The sequence below is a fragment of the Electrophorus electricus genome, chromosome 6 (genome assembly GCF_041902795.1).
Source record: "Electrophorus electricus isolate QZ-2024a chromosome 6, ASM4190279v1, whole genome shotgun sequence".
NCBI classification, from domain to species: Eukaryota; Metazoa; Chordata; class Actinopteri; order Gymnotiformes; family Gymnotidae; genus Electrophorus; species Electrophorus electricus.
In genome coordinates this window covers 10,173,811-10,192,146 of record NC_137502.1, presented here as the reverse complement: position 1 = coordinate 10,192,146, position 18,336 = coordinate 10,173,811, and the positions used below count along the sequence as shown (strand labels likewise).

At 42.2% G+C, this 18,336-nt stretch overlaps 1 pseudogene; it reads right to left on the bottom strand.

The window, feature by feature from the left end:
- Positions 1-312: 312 nt before the first annotated feature.
- Positions 313-17,582, bottom strand: LOC145658471 (inosine-5'-monophosphate dehydrogenase 1a-like; annotated as a pseudogene).
- Between the last annotated feature and the right edge of the window lie 754 nt (positions 17,583-18,336).

Here is an 18,336-nt window from a genome sequence, read left to right as displayed (position 1 = left end):
TAATACTCCAGAAGATGTAGCGTCCTGGTGTGTGAATGAGTAGTAATCTTTCTGAAAGAATAAGTTTGATTTAATTCTCGTTTTCATTTCCTTGTGGATTGTATTATTTTATTTGAAACATTTGACTCAAAATAAAGAAATAGTGCAAAAATGTGAAAAGGCACTACAGGATGCATCTTGAATAAACGAAAACCTCGACCAGATGTTGTAAACTTAGAACAGTAATTATGTTCTAAGAATGTTGATAAAAAAGAACAGGAATTTACAATATATACATTTGCCTGCATAGTATCCCAAGTGTTCCATCGACTGCACTCTTCTGGATGAGGATCTCGGATGTTGTTCCTGGGATCTGCTGGAGCCACTCTCCCAGTTTGATGGTCATCGTCCCTAAACCCCTGGTGCCCTGATTGCTACCAGAGCCAGTGTTTCCTCTTCTTTTAGCGTCTCATGTTCCTTGTTGCTGATGTTGCTATCTCTTGCGATTGCTACATCCGTCACTATGACTCTTTTCTGCTGTTTATCCATCACTATTATGTCTGGTGGTTTAGCTATTACCATCTTTTAAACAATTTTCTGGTATACGATGTCTTATCAAAGATAACCCATCCACACTCTAAGAGCATCCACACCATCATCAATCAAATTCTTCGTCTGAGCAGCTGTCACTACTACACAGACATACACAGAGACAGAGCGAGAGAGAAGGATGAAAGTGAACACAGCAACAAATGAAAAGAACCAAACACCATCAATTCTTACCTACCTCAACCCTCTCAGTTTACAGAACAAGCAAATGTGAGAACTGTGACTCACCATTCCCCCCCACCACCTGGAGCTCAGGATACTTCTGTTTAATGTAGTTAATCATGCTGATCTGAAACACCGAGTTTCCCTGAGATGAGTCCTAAAACAATAGACACAGCCTTCAGACCAAATTCACTATGTCCAATCACAGTCCTGTGTTACACAGCCTCATAGCAAAAATAGTTTGTCATTTGATTCAGGCACCATACTCAGGATGGAGACTAATCCCACTCCCTTTAGGACATTAAGACCTACCAGCACCACCACGTCCACTCCTGCCTGCACGAGCAGGTCCAGCCGGTACTTGTCATCCTCACGGGTAACGATGGCAGCGCCACACAGCAGCTGTTTGCGGGAGTCTTTAGAGGCCAGAGGGTAGTCTCTGTTCTTCTTCAGATCAGTGCGAGCAATTATAGCCACCAGCTCATCACTGTCGTTCACAATGGGCAGTTTACCTGCAATCAACAAGCGTCCCCACGACCGACCCGTTACTCAGAGAAGAAGTGGAGAAGTGAAAATAACCTTTCAAAGTCCTTTAGAAGCAGTTTCACTTCTCAAGCTGAAAAGATGAAGAATCAGACCTTTTTTTGCTGCACTGCAGGATGTCATTGGCCTCTTTGAGTGTAACACCTGCTGGTGCAACCACTAAATCTTCCCTCTTTGTCATTGCCTGGCAAATATCACAAATAAATCACAAAAAGATGTGAGTTTAAAGAATGTGATTTTACACACACACACACACACACACACACACACACACACACACACACACACACACACACACACTTATATATATACATATTTTTTATTTTTATATATATATATATATATTGCCCTCTTTCACACACTGACACAGAAATATCACAATTTCATGATAGTTCTATTCCACCTATATTTTTAAGCATTGTATGTCATATGTGATTCATTTGTGTTTTTAAAAACCTTTTGTATATTGTATGTACAATCAAAGATGAATCACAAACCTCCTCCAACAGCCGGTCATAGTCCTTCTCTGAGAGGAAGTCAATGTCTCGTGACGTCACGATTCCCACAAGCTTGCTGCCCATCTTGCCGGTTTCGGTGACAGGGATTCCAGAGAAGCCGTGTCGCACCTTGGCCTCAAACACATCTCCGACCGTGTGCTGTGGACTCATCACCACCGGATCCGTGATGAAGCCCTGCTCGAATTTCTGCCATGACACCATATATTGCTCTGCTGATGAGAGGCCTCAGGGAAGCTTGTGTGTAAATCTGCATGTTCAACATGTTGTTCATTATATTCCTATTAAGCTCACTAATTAATTAGGAAGATCCCGCCCCCTCCACTAAATCATTACTAGATGTGCTGTATTTACTGAAACACACACACTGGTAAGCCCTTATGGGGCATGTCAGGAAACCTGCTGAGCTGTTTTGGTGCATTTTGCAAAAGTACTCACCACTTCATCTGAGGTAAAGTCAATGAAGCCAGGCAGGATCAGAAAATCACTGAATCAAAGACCACAGAACAAACAAACAAAGAAAAACTGATACTAAAAATACATTATACTAACAACCTAGCAAATACAAGTCACATCAGAAGTAGATGTACGCTAAAGAAAGGCTATTCTGTCTGTGCTCTCATGTAAACAGAGTTAAAACGTAAGCGTTTTACTGATCCGCGGATCGAAATATTTATCCAGTGGGTGTTGGCCGAGGATGCTAAAGCTATTTCTATTCGTTACGCTTTGCCCTTTCTCCATTTCGACGTGCTATCCTTTTATTCGGGAGAGCCGATGTCTCGCATTCGCAGCATGCAAACAATAACCGTCATTATCGTACTCAAGTAGTACACACGGATTTAGTGTGATATACTTCCAAGACTGAACAATGATGCTTTATTCTTAGTGAATGTGAATGAAAATCCCGCTTCTCGGGTCACTCACAAGACGATAGCGTCGCGTACTTCAGACAACAAAAAACGACGTCAAGGAACACAGCTGGTCTTCATCTGCGACAGTTACAGACTAGCCTCTGTGGCATCTCTCAAAGTCAAGCGAAAGTCTAGCCCTTAGCTAAATCACCCAGAATCACAGTTGGAGTTTACACATTTTAAAGACTCGACCTGCTCAGTTTGAGAAAACTCTCATCCTCTCAACGTGGTGGATGACGACGGGACATGTTAAGAGAGAGCAGACGGGCGATGCGCCTTTGTTTTACTGTCCACGCTATTAGGTGGCCAGCCCAGTTCAGGTGTGAAATTTCCGTTTGGATGAGACAAAAATGTTTTTGACTTGGGTTGAAATAATCATCTTGCTTATAAAAGGAGGACTGGTGATGTAGCAAATCCATACAATCGTTTTGAAGCCGTGGTCAGGCTGCCCAATATTCAACTTTATGTTATTCACAAAGGATCTGACACAGCCCCCAACTGAGCTTTAAACACCTGGAAGTTAATTTAGTCCATTCTGTAAATTGAAATGTAGAGAGATATGGGTCTGTAAAACAAATGGAATGTGATGCTTTTGAGCATTGCTATGACAAAATGTTTTCATATCTGTTCTACAACACAGATTATATCGGTCTTGATAATATAATTCTTAATCAGATTTATGGTCCTTTTTAATCTGCTGACATGGGGATGTTAATATGATGGGCAAAGAAGGCAAGCAGTTATATTTGAGTAGTGCTGGACATTATAAATGAGTAAACATCACTATTTACACATTAGGACATTTTATTATACTATGACATGACTGTATTTCTCTGTAGAGACTGTAAATGTATAGGTCTATTTTATGTGATGATAATCCCCGAAAGGAATGTGTTCTTCTGAGACCAACAATATGGAATTGGGCTAAAATTGCACATCACTGAGAACCCAACCCAGTCTGTGCAACAGTTTAAAAGTACACAATCCAAAAGAAAAATAAAGTCCACTCCTAATGAACTTGTTTAGTGACACTAACGTTAACCTAGTGATGCAAACATGGTTAATTTTGCTGATCAGCACTCCTTTGAAACCGTAGGAGTCTCACCTCTCTGGTTCGTAGCCAGCCTGGATGCGCGTGGCGCTGTAGCGCTGAGCTGCAGTCTCATGCCCATGAGATGTGTTGTGGCCAAATAGCCCCTGGTGCTCAGGGTCGCGAGGCGACAGCTGCAATCTGGCTGGCTCTGTGTCGCCCACAATGAGGCGGTAGTCGATCTGGTAGCTGTCGTGCTTGCCATTGGCAAAGTGCTCATAGACATGGCCCTCCATGTAAGCGATGTCCAGTACTCCAATCCTCCTCTACAACCCTGCGTGAGCTGACGCCCCGGGCCTCCGCCCACCTCCCCTCTCCACCTGCACCACAGAGCAGCTCCTGGGACACTGCGTGCGCATTCACCAGTGGTTGTGCTGGAGCCACGCACACAATCCAAGTTTGTTCCTCAGATCGAGATGGAGAGCTTTCTCTTAGCTGAGGAGCAGAGTAAGAGATTCATCCAACATGCATCATACAAGCAGCAGCTGAATCAGGTAGAATGAAATACGGCTCTGATAGAGGCTTCGTCCCAAACAAAATAAAGCTACTGGGTGTCTTGGTAAGACTCTGTAAGTGGTGATCCCTAAAAAGGCCTGTCTGCTGCCATTGGACTACTGTTTTCTCTAAAGTGCTGTCTGGAATGTTGTCAGAGACAACATTCAGAGGGATTGGGAAGGAAAGCCTCTTAGTCACTACCTGTACTGCCCTCATTGCCATTGAAATATAACAAGGTTACAGTCAAGCTCTGAAGCTTCACTCAACACTCTGCCCAACCGCCTTTAATGCTCATAAAGTAGGAGTTTGCAGAATTTGTTTGTTGTTATGCTACACACTAAATGCATGGCACACAAATGTTTGATGCAGCAAAATGTCAGTGCTTTTTTAACAAAGGAGAAATGAGCACATATGCACCTTCCCTATATTATGTGAAGATGGATAATAAAATGATAACAGGTGTATCTATTTGTTGTTCTTATTTTAATATTCACATCAGGCTTGTGATTTTGCAAGGAAATTGTAACATAAATGTTCCTAGTGTTCTAGGGTTACTCTCCTGGGCTCATATTCTAATACAGGTGTGATAAGAACTTATATTTCTAAAAGAAACAATCTTTAAGAAACAACTGCATTTGCATAAAGGATTTATCTTTTATCTTAATGCTTAATGTTTTAGTGTGCTAATGTCTGATTTTAAGTACACTTAGTTAAAAAGGCTACCACAAGTACTGTTCAAGTTCAAGTTCAAGTTTGGTTTATTCGTCACATACATAGTCATACACAGTATAACTCGCAGTGAAATGGTGGAGAGTGCTCTGTCCAAACTGAGGAAAAGAAAACGGGTGCATAGAGAAATATAGACATTCTCTATATGTGAAATATATATATGCAAAGATAATATATATATATATATATATATATATATATATATATATATATATATATATTCTATGTATGTACAAAATATATTAACAATGTATGTACAATATATGTACATTATGATTATATACACAATGTACAATGTATATGGTTGTGTATATATGTACACAATCTACAGAATGTACAGATCCATTTCGTATAATAACATATCTACAGTTGTTGTGTAACAAGGTCATTGAATATAAATATATATATACAGATATACAGTTATGTTACATTGTGGTGGTGGTCCCCACAGTTTATCAGTTTCCCTGATTCAGGGCCCGAATGGCCTGTGGGAAGAAGCTGCTCTTCAGCCTCTCTGTCTTGGTCTTCAGGGAGCGAAAGCGCCTCCCTGACCTCAACAGAGAGAAGAGTCTATTGTTGGGATGGGTGGGGTCCTTCACACTCCTCCTGGCCTTGGTCTGGCACCGCTTGTAGTAGATGGTCTGCAGGTCAGGAAGTTCCGTGTGAGTGATGCGCTCTGCTGAACGCACTACCCTTTGGTGTGCTTGTCTGTCCTGCTTGGTGCTATTCCCAAACCAGACTGTGATGTTCCCCGTGAGGATGCTCTCGATAGTGCAGGTATAGAAGTTCCGCAGTACCTTGGAGGGCAGTCTGAAGGACAGATCCTGCGAGATGTGAACACCAAGGTACCTGAAACTATCTACTCTCTCCACCGTGGTTCCACTGATCCTCACAGGTTGGTAGTGCCGCTCCTGCTTCTTGCTGCAATCCACGATCAGCTCCTTTGTCTTACTGACGTTTAGGAGGAGATAATTTTCCTGGCGCCAGTTTTCCAGGTGTTTAATCCAGGTAGGCCCTCTCGTCGTTGTCCGAGATCAGACCCATGACAACGGTGTCGTCAGCAAACTTGACAATGATGGTGGAGCTGGAAGTGGCTGTGCAGTCGTAGGTGTACAGTGAGTAGAGCAGGGGGCTTAGGACACAACCCTGAGGAGCTCCAGTGCTGAGGGTGAGGGTGGATGAGGCGCAGTTGCCCACCCGTACTGATTGTGGTCTGTCTGTTAGGAAGTTGGAGATCCAGTCGCACAGGGATGTATGCAGTCCTAGATCCCCCAACTTAGTAGTGAGTAGGGAGAACTGTAGTCGACAAATAGCATTTTAACATAATTTCCCCTCCCTTCGTCCAGGTGAGTCGGTGTAGTGTGGAGCAGATGTGCAATTGCATCGTCAGTGGAGCGGTTGTGGCGGTATGCAAACTGCAGTGGGTCCATGGAGGCTGGCAGTGAAGATGTGATGAAGTCTCCGAGTAGCTTTTTAAAGCACTTCATCACGACTGATGTGAGGGCGACAGGTCGGTAGTCATTGAGGTCGGAGGGTCGAGGTTTCTTCGGGACGGGGACGATGGTGGATCGCTTGAAGCTGGACGGGACGATACCGAGCGTCAGGGAGAGATTGAAGATGTCGGTGAATACCGGGGCTAGCTGATCTGCGCAGGCTTTGAGGACCCTCCCGCAGATACCGTCTGCTCCCATCGCCTTCCTGGTATTCACCCTTTTAAACACTCTTCTCACGTCACTCTCCGTGATGATGAGAGGGCGCTGTTCTATGGTGGGCCTCGCGCATGTGCCATTGGCTGCGCCGATAGTGCCATTAGCACTAGCGCTGCTAGCATTAGTGCTGTTAGCACTAGCGCCGTTAGCATTAGCGCTGCTAGCATTAGCGCCGTTAGCATTAGCGCTGCTAGCATTAGCGCCGTTAGCATTAGCGCTGCTAGATGTAGCCTCGAAGCGAGCGAAGAATGTATTCAGCTCGTTCGCCAGAGACTCATCCGCACTCATCAGTCCGGAGGGTGGGCTCCTGTAGTCCGTGATCGTCCGTAATCCCTGCCACAGGGATCTAGAGCCACTCTGCTGTCACAAAATATTAACTAGTTTCAACTTTGCTAATAGTTCTACTGATTTTCATAATTGTCTTCTTCTTTCCATTTGTTGAACATTAAACAGCTGTTTCATCCTCTCTCTCTCTCTCTCTCTCTCTCTCTCTCTCTCTCTCTCTCTCTCTCTCTCGAAGCTCCGCCTTGTGGTTTTAATATGCTCATCCACAATTCAATATAGAGCTCTACAGTCTATATCTGCACAGAGCTCATGACTTTATAAAAGTCCACACTGCAAAATGTGCATAGTACTGACGTTTACATTACAATGCTCTGTCCAGTCATGCCAAAGCCTGTTTTATTTCAATTCAATGTATGTACATGAATTACTTGAAGACATGAATAGAAATCTATAGAGGCATTACTCATTATGTCATGACCCTGTTATCTATTAGAAACCCACAATTTATCTGAATTAATTATTCATAAATAAATTGTCAGCTTCATGTCCATTCAGATTTCAGTGGAGATCAGCAGGGGTCTATTGCTGTGTATTATTATTTATAACACTGTGCCTGCAAACTGTGAGAACAGACACACACAGGTTATTTTCCAGTCCTTGAGTGCTTTTGTGGCACTGCTTGACAGTTGGTGGAGTGTTCCCTAAAAGAGCCACTGAGCATGATGGATTCGGTAGTAGGAGTTTAGTGAGCAGAGAGGACGAAGACTTACGAGTGCAGGCCATGAACACCCCCCTCCACCTGAGCAGACATGGTCCTCTTCTCAAACTTCAGCTCTCCAGAGTACATCACAGAGCTACTACACTCAACATAGAAAATGACATTACACACAAGCATTCACTCACACACAGCTTCCTCTCTTCCATTTTCTGCTGACCTTCCAAAGAACCCTTGATGCTATAAAAGATAAGAAAGACCATAAATAGAAATGTGTTTGTAGACAAAATATATCCTAGCATTTGAAAAACTGATGTTTTTCAGTGTACATGAAAAGGGAAGTAGATTCATCTTAACCCACATCTTGTTTTTTCAAGTTTCAAGTTTGGTTTATTTGTCACATACATAGTCTTACACAGTACAACACACAGTGAAATGTGTGGTAGATGAGTAGATGAGTACTGCTGTTGAGCCTTCTTACAATGACAATGGTTTTATTTAAGCCCTATTCAGTAATTACACAACACTGAAACACAGTTCAAAATTGTAGTTTCAAATAATATATAATGACTACTACATATGTAAAATATATAATAAGTTTTGGAAATCTGGGCTGGCAATGAGACCACAGAGGACTGTAAATGCACTTTTTTCACTGTGTGTCAGCCAAGTGAAATGTGTATGAGTAAGGGCCGATCACAGCTGGACACACACACGCACAGACACACACACACACACACACACACACACACACACACACACACACACACACACACACACACAGACACACACCAGGATGAGAGGAACAGGTCACTTAGCTGGTGATGATGTCAGCACCAGTGAAGTCTATGCTGAGGTCAAAACCCTTAGCTTCTTCCTGAACCTATATACATACACAAACACATGTGAACTTGACATGTACTTTACACACACACACACACACACACACACACACGCACACACACACAATCATATTATGTTAGAGACACGCCATCTCATGAAATTTTAACAGGAGATTGTGCAACGTTTCCGGGTTGATGAATATTGATGAGGTCTCTGCTGTGAACATTAATATTTCAGATGGAACATTAATGAAGACAATTGACATTTGTGAGACGTAAACCAACCACGTCACATTAAACACATCCTCATCTGTGATTCTAAACCAAACATTGCAGATACTGAGTTAAAAAGAATCTGTAGTAATGCTACACAGATGACAACAAAGCATATAATTCAATAAGACCCTCTCTCTCACTCTCTCTCTCTCTCTCTCTCTCTCTCTCTCTCTCTCTCTCTCTCTCTCTCTCTCTCTCAGAGAGGGAGACATCTGTTGATGAGCTAGTGCCAGGCTGGCTGAGGGCCTGATGAAGAGTCTTTGCTCCTCTACCTCTCATTACTGTGTATATTACAGTAGCGAACAGAGGGGTTCTCCATCTTCATTCATTAGTCTCCTGCGCTCTGTCTTTTGGCCCCAGCCCCCATGCCCCTTGACGAAGCCTATTTCCTAGAGACCTTCTTTTCACACCCATGACATGATGACATCATTGCTGTGCTCCAGTCTTTGTGAGACACTGCTGCCCCATACAATTCATATACAGTCAGCATCTGCCTATTTCATTTCATATCAATTTATACTGTTTATTACTACAGGTTAGAATTCCTAATCAATTTAACCTCTTTTCTTAATCATCTCTAGCAGGGCAAGAATCCGCAGTGCCTGCAGATCACTTTTTTCCCCAAATAAATAATATTTTGAACAAAATATTACATTTATTTTTCCAAGAGTGTCAAAGAGTTGAAATTACAGCATTTTTAATGAGGGCTAAACTTATTTCTCACTTAAAAATTTCTCACTTAAAAATATCTTGATACAAATTCTGATATTAGTGCAACTACTGACTTGACCCTCTATGCTTTGAGAGTGTTTTTTCTAATATTTTAGTTCTGAATTTTGAATCACTGAGATGCAATGGAGACCAGTGATACACCCTGACCAACGTTCTGTTTGCCCTTACCATGCTGACCCATCTGTTCCAATACTATGGCTACTGCTGCATACTGACATGCCCTCCATCTCCTTCTTTCAAAACTGAATGACAAAAGGAGCCTAAAACGTGTGTGTGTGTGTGTGTGTGTGTGTGTGTGTGTACAATGACTATTTGCCTTTGTTTTATCATGTATGCATGTGTGCATCTTTTCATTGCAAAATCTGATGTGTGTGTAGTCTTAAATAGCATCTCATATGGAAGGTAATCACATACTTTCAGAGTTAGACTGATTTGACTGAAACACTAATCAATATCTTAACATTGTTTAACTGCAAAAGTGTATAAATGGTTTTGATAACCACTGAAAAGATATGGAATGATGAAATGTATGTAGGGCCATTCTAATGTACTACTGACCAATCATTCTCTGCCTCAGGAAGTGTCCTTAATCTCTTATCCAACACAAAGAAATATGTAAATGTGTGTATTTTCCTTATGGTCAAAGAAAGAAATCTAATAATTCTGTACTAGACAAATGTGTGACAGATTTACTTAGAGAAGTAAAATAGTTTGAGGAGTTCAGAGTTTTAATAGTGTTGCAGAAGAACAACAAAAACATTGCCTGAATTTCAGAATCCCAGAAAACAGGCACAGAAAATTTGAGAGCAGACTGCTAAATTCAACTAAACAATCCAAAAGAGCAGGGGGAGCAGTGCCAGTACCAGACAGCGATGGCGCAGGTCGGGACACTCTCTATGATGCTGTTGCAGACCAGATCAGGATGACGGACATGCTGTCCTTCTTCAGTCTCCTCAGGAAGCAGAGCTTTCTTCACTAAGGAAAAAGTGCTCAGGGACCATGAGAGATTGTTTGTGATTTTAAGAGAGTGTATGTTCTCACTCTTCACTGTATGTATTGGGGTGTGAGGCATTTGCATCCTTCTGTAGTCCATAGTCATCTCTTTTGTCTTTTTGACAACCAGAGAAAGGCATGTCTGGAGAGACTGTGACGAAGGCTTTGACTTCTTTAATTATTTCTGTATTGTTTTTCATGGTATAAATAAAATGTAAAAAGGCAAATCTAAAGCAAACATATGAATCTAATTAATCTAATTAAGGCTAAAGTGAAAAGAAAGCAAGCCCACAATAGTTTATTCTATTCTGTGTGATGACAATGGAATTGTCAACAAAACCAAAACTGTGATGTCACATGGAACCATTGTCATAATAGCTATTCTTATAATCTGCTTGACAAAGGTAAAATTGGTCAGTCTGTTGACAGAAATGGGAGGTTGCAGCAGCAAAATGCAGTTCTGCTGCTCTCACAGAAGATCTTCGAAGAAGAAGAAAACGAAGATTTTGTTGGACAGGAACACACAAAAAGCAATGAGTAGATTGCAACAAGAACTACCTGACAGAGTAGATACGAAGGAAATTAGAAAACGACACTGTGTTAAAATTGGAAAATTTGAGGAGGAATGTAGTGGGAAGGAGTTGGAGGAGAAGCAGAAGGAGACAAAAAATGAACAGAGTGAAAGATGGCACCTGAAGAGTGAAAGAGAGGATCTAGAGAGTGAAAGACAACACCTGAAGGGTGAAAGAGAGAATCTTGAGAGTGAAAGACAACACCTGAAGAGTGAAAGAGAGGATCTAGAGCGTGAAAGACAACACCTGAAGAGTGAAAGAGAGGCTCTAGAGAGAGAAAGACAACACCTGAAGGGTGAAAGAGAGAATCTTGAGAGTGAAAGACAACACCTGAAGAGTGAAAGAGAGGATCTAGAGCGTGAAAGACAACACCTGAAGAGTGAAAGAGAGGCTCTGGAGAGAGAAAGACAACACCTGAAGGGTGAAAGAGAGAATCTTGAGAGTGAAAGACAACACCTGAAGAGTGAAAGAGAGGCTCTAGAGAGTGAAAACCAAAACCCAAAGTGTGAAAGAAAGAACCTGAAGACGTTATGGGACAAAGTAGTGGGGAAGAAAACTAAGCAGCAGCGCATGGGGAGAGCCATGGCTGGGGAAGCTTTGTACTGCTCAAAGGGACCACACACTTCCCAAGGAGGACCAGCTAAAGAAATCGGTAGTATGCAGAAAGGTTTCCCGAGCACATAAAAAGGCTATGATTACCAACTGGCCAAAGAGACAGACGCTGTGCTTGACTACATCAGAACTATGTTTATAACCAGTCAATATGAACTTCTACCAATCCATCCAAAACCTGATAAAGGAGACCTGAATGACGATACTACTGGAACTACAAAATTACTGGGACTACTACTATTTAACATTCTGAACAAATAAAAATGAAAAAGTCCTCATGTTCTTTAAAAAAAAATAAATCAATAAAATGTAAAAAGCTCAAAAAGCTTTGTTAAACATTGGCAACTGTGTATTTGATTTACCTCGGAATGGGTGCAGCTGGTTCATGGCGCATGTGTTCGAGCTTTAGCCTCTGTATTTGGCATTTCAGTGCATCGAGCAGTTGAAACTATAGCAAGCAAAGGCAAAAGGAGCTGTGCGGTCGATGTTTGTGCAAGTGGTCTTCCACATAGTCCCATGCTGTGCTGGGTTTAGGGTGTGTTTGCAGGGAGAGCCCAGCGCTTACAGGCTAAGAGGATTACAGTGGAGCATTGCAGGGACTGTCAGAATACAGAGCGCGCGCGCGTGTGTGTGTGTGTGTGTGTGTGTGTGTTTTCTCTACACATTTGGAAGAGAGAAAACAGCTGTGATGTAGTTGATAAAATTGCAGGCCTGGCACAGGCTCTGCTCAGAATGGTGAGAGAGCACTGGAGGAGTTTGGGAGTTTATTAATAGCGTTTAGCTCACTACAGAAGGAGTAGATCAGGGCTTTGCTGGGAAGGATGATGATAGGGTTTGATCACACCATTTAGCACAACATTGTCATGTCCATGCTGTGCATGGTTCTAAAGAAAAGGATCTGTTATTCAATCCAATAAATTTCAAATTGAAATTTTCTGTTTCTCATGAATGAATGTGGACTATAGGATGGGGGGTGTCAACTGTTTGTGTGTGTGCGCGTGTGATTTAGACGGTTGAGAGAGTTGAGAGATAATGTCATGACAACGAACCAATTAAAATCAAAATTATTCACACTGTGTTGACAAGAGACACACACACAAACACACACACACAAAGAGAGAGAGAGAGAGAGAGAGAGAGAGAGAGAGAGAGAGAAACAAAAAGAATCACAATCAGGGCTCACCAGATCTCTCAGAGTCTCTCTGACAGGCCCTAATCCACTCTGCCAATTGAAAAACAGAAAGTAGCAGAGAGAATAGCAGTGTGGCAGTATATGAATGTGCCCCCAACAAATATATAATTCACACACACACACACACACACACATCTTTCACACTTACACATCCATACTCACATGTACACATGTATACACCATTGAACTACACACATCTATATTCACATGCACAAACAAACACCCCACACAAATGTTTGGTCTTTGTGCAAATTCACTTGGAGGTAGGCCAACATTCTAGATATAAAATATGTGACAATAAACATAGCCTCAGTACGTTTCATTTCATGCATTTACATCTTGATCCACACAAACACTTTCACACTCCTTTGCCTCACACTCACAAACACAAGAAACACTCGGGTGGCCTTCGGTAGCAGGAGGGATGTCAGTGCACAAAACACTGGCTTGAAATGTTTTTAACCCCCATTTCAATGAAGACCATCATACCTTGCAAGGTATAGCATTCTTTCACTCTCCTGGACAACCTCAGGCTGTTCCTGGAACCAGCAAAGCCAGTGGTTTTGGCCTCTGTCTGAAGCACAAAGGGGGTATGCAGGAGGCGTAGCGGAGCATGTCAGGAGGGTGGGCAGAGCCCTCTCCCAGCAGTGGCAGAGGAGAAAGGGCACATGGAGCACAGTGGCTACGGTTGACACCTGCAGGAGGCGACATGTGGGCAGGGCCAGTATGAGCCCACTTGGACCCATCTGCACCACAGAAAACTCACCTGCTGTGTGTGTGTGTGTGTGTGTAGATTTGTTGACATTGTTCATGAGTCAGTGAATCATGTTTTTGGTGGATATCATGTTTTCAGCTCACAAATATTATAAATAATAATACAGGTAATAAAACAGGGAAGAAAGTAGATGTTAGCCGGTGCAGCATTTACTTAATTCATTATTCATCTTTTATGTTAGTGTGTAACTCTCATATTGTAGTCTCCTGAAAGACAGACAGAGGCAAATATAGGCAAAGATAGCATTCAACTGTTATTCAGGGATATCCCACCATTGGGAGTGGACGATTAGGGGTGCTGGAGTAGGAAGGTATTTGTAGTACATTCCTGTTGTAGGCCTTCCTATAGTGTTTAACTGATTTCCATAACTGAAATACATTATAATGTTTAAAAGTTTAGAAACGTGAGCATAATACTCCAGAAGATGTAGCGTCCTGGTGTGTGAATGAGTAGTAATCTTTCTGAAACAATAAGTTTGATTTAATTCTCGTTTTCATTTCCTTGTGGATTGTATTATTTTATTTGAAACATTTGACTCAAAATAAAGAAATAGTGCAAAAATGTGAAAAGGCACTACAGGATGCATCTTGAATAAACGAAAACCTCGACCAGATGTTGTAAACTTAGAACAGTAATTATGTTCTAAGAATGTTGATAAAAAAGAACAGGAATTTACAATATATACATTTGCCTGCATAGTATCCCAAGTGTTCCATCGACTGCACTCTTCTGGATGAGGATCTCGGATGTTGTTCCTGGGATCTGCTGGAGCCACTCTCCCAGTTTGATGGTCATCGTCCCTAAACCCCTGGTGCTCTGATTGCTACCAGAGCCAGTGTTTCCTCTTCTTTTAGCGTCTCATGTTCCTTGTTGCTGATGTTGCTATCTCTTGCGATTGCTACATCCGTCACTATGACTCTTTTCTGCTGTTTATCCATCACTATTATGTCTGGTGGTTTAGCTATTACCAGCTTTTAAACAATTTTCTGGTATACGATGTCTTATCAAAGATAACCCATCCACACTCTAAGAGCATCCACACCATCATCAATCAAATTCTTCGTCTGAGCAGCTGTCACTACTACACAGACATACACAGAGACAGAGCGAGAGAGAAGAAGGATGAAAGTGAACACAGCAACAAATGAAAAGAACCAAACACCATCAATTCTTACCTACCTCAACCCTCTCAGTTTACAGAACAAGCAAATGTGAGAACTGTGACTCACCATTCCCCCCCCACCACCTGGAGCTCAGGATACTTCTGTTTAATGTAGTTAATCATGCTGATCTGAAACACTGAGTTTCCCTGAGATGAGTCCTAAAACAATAGACACAGCCTTCAGACCAAATTCACTATGTGCAATCACAGTCCTGTGTTACACAGCCTCATAGCAAAAATAGTTTGTCATTTGATTCAGGCACCATACTCAGGATGGAGACTAATCCCACTCCCTTTAGGACCTTAAGACCTACCAGCACCACCACGTCCACTCCTGCCTGCACGAGCAGGTCCAGCCGGTACTTGTCATCCTCACGGGTAACGATGGCAGCGCCACACAGCAGCTGTTTGCGGGAGTCTTTAGAGGCCAGAGGGTAGTCTCTGTTCTTCTTCAGATCAGTGCGAGCAATTATAGCCACCAGCTCATCACTGTCGTTCACAATGGGCAGTTTACCTGCAATCAACAAGCGTCCCCACGACCGACCCGTTACTCAGAGAAGAAGTGGAGAAGTGAAAATAACCTTTCAAAGTCCTTTAGAAGCAGTTTCACTTCTCAAGCTGAAAAGATGAAGAATCAGACCTTTTTTTGCTGCACTGCAGGATGTCATTGGCCTCTTTGAGTGTAACACCTGCTGGTGCAACCACTAAATCTTCCCTCTTTGTCATTGCCTGGCAAATATCACAAATAAATCACAAAAAGATGTGAGTTTAAAGAATGTGATTTTATACACACACACACACACACACACACACACACACTTATATATATACACATTTTTTATTTTTATATATATATATATATATTGCCCTCTTTCACACACTGACACAGAAATATCACAATTTCATGATAGTTCTATTCCACCTATATTTTTAAGCATTGTATGTCATATGTGATTCATTTGTGTTTTTAAAAACCTTTTGTATATTGTATGTACAATCAAAGATGAATCACAAACCTCCTCCAACAGCCGGTCATAGTCCTTCTCTGAGAGGAAGTCAATGTCTCGTGACGTCACGATTCCCACAAGCTTGCTGCCCATCTTGCCGGTTTCGGTGACAGGGATTCCAGAGAAGCCGTGTCGCACCTTGGCCTCAAACACATCTCCGACCGTGTGCTGTGGACTCATCACCACCGGATCCGTGATGAAGCCCTGCTCGAATTTCTGCCATGACACCATATATTGCTCTGCTGATGAGAGGCCTCAGGGAAGCTTGTGTGTAAATCTGCATGTTCAACGTGTTGTTCATTATATTCCTATTAAGACAATTCACTGAAAGTTTGACACCTTAACTTTCCGGACTTCATTTGCTTGGAACTCTGGGGTGCAATTGTGATGGATGATCCCAATACCACCCATGAGCTGTAATACAAAATCACAGAAAGCTAAATGGAAAAGCAACAGGACTTCATGGTTTTGAGTGTGTGGGGGATACTCACAGCCATAGCGATGGCCATGGAGGATTCAGTCACAGTACCCATGGGGGAGGAAATAAGCGGCGTCTTCAGGGTTATCTTCCGGGTCAGAGCAGAGGTCAGATCCTGAATGACAGACGCAAATGGTAACAGAAAGGAACCAATGTTCTACAGAACAATTATCTTTGTTTATGTTCATGCTTGTATTTTCATACAGACTATGCATTGCACAAAGATAAGAACAGTTTGGGGTGTTACTTTGGACAGCTTTCACATATGCACACATCTCTATCCCATTATTAATTTGACTTCAAGTGACTTGGATGTGCACATTCAAAGCACAAATATTGCTGTTTTTATAAGCAGGGCATCAGTTTAACTTCCCTGTGGTAAGACAGACAAAAACATCCTACGTTCTCTCCCACATTCTAACACACACACACACAAAATGTAACACCAAATATAAATACCACAATATATACTATCCCATATCCATTACACATGGGAATTTTGGTTCGCGCCTCCCTCACACTGTCATACACACACACACACACCCACACACCCCTCAGCCTCTCTGCCTGTGACAACACACCCTATGCACCTGGGATGCCAACACCACCTATTTTGCACATCTTATTTGTACTCCTTCATCCCTCTCTTACACTATGCCACACTCCACCCTCTGTTGTAGTCGTGTTCGCACTACATGGCAACTGACTCAGCTCCTCCATCTCACTGAAGGTAGAGGAGACCGCCAGCTCACTAATTAATTAGGAAGATCCCGCCCCCTCCACTAAATCATTACTAGATGTGCTGTATTTACTGAAACACACACACTGGTAAGCCCTTATGGGGCATGTCAGGAAACCTGCTGAGCTGTTTTGGTGCATTTTGCAAAAGTACTCACCACTTCATCTGAGGTAAAGTCAATGAAGCCAGGCAGGATCAGAAAATCACTGAATCAAAGACCACAGAACAAACAAACAAAGAAAAACTGATACTAAAAATACATTATACTAACAACCTAGCAAATACACGTCACATCAGAAGTAGATGTACGCTAAAGAAAGGCTATTCTGTCTGCGCTCTCATGTAAACAGAGTTAAAACGTAAGTGTTTTACTGATCCGCGGATCGAAATATTTATCCAGTGGGTGTTGGTCGAGGATGCTAAAGCTATTTCTATTCGTTACGCTTTGCCCTTTCTCCATTTCGACGTGCTATCCTTTTATTCGGGAGAGCCGATGTCTCGCATTCGCAGCATGCAAACAATAACCGTCATTATCGTACTCAAGTAGTACACACGGATTTAGTGTGATATACTTCCAAGACTGAACAATGATGCTTTATTCTTAGTGAATGTGAATGAAAATCCCGCTTCTCGGGTTACTCACAAGACGATAGCGTCGCGTACTTCAGACAACAAAAAACGACGTCAAGGAACACAGCTGGTCTTCATCTGCGACCGTTACAGACTAGCCTCTGTGGCATCTCTCAAAGTCAAGCGAAAGTCTAGCCCTTAGCTAAATCACCCAGAATCACAGTTGGAGTTTACACATTTTAAAGACTCGACCTGCTCAGTTTGAGAAAACTCTCATCCTCTCAACGTGGTGGATGACGACGGGACATGTTAAGAGAGAGCAGACGGGCGATGCGCCCGTTTTACTGTCCACGCTATTAGGTGGCCTAATAGTTCAGGTGTGAAATTTCCGTTTGGATGAGACAAAAAATGTTTTTGACTTGGGTTGAAATAATCATCTTGCTTATAAAAGGAGGACTGGTGATGTAGCAAATCCATACAATCGTTCTGAAGCCGTGGTCAGGCTGCCCAATATTCAACTTTATGTTATTCACAAAGGATCTGACACAGCCCCCAACTGAGCTTTAAACACCTGGAAGTTAATTTAGTCCATTCTGTAAATTGAAATGTACAGAGATATGGGTCTGTAAAACAAATGGAATGTG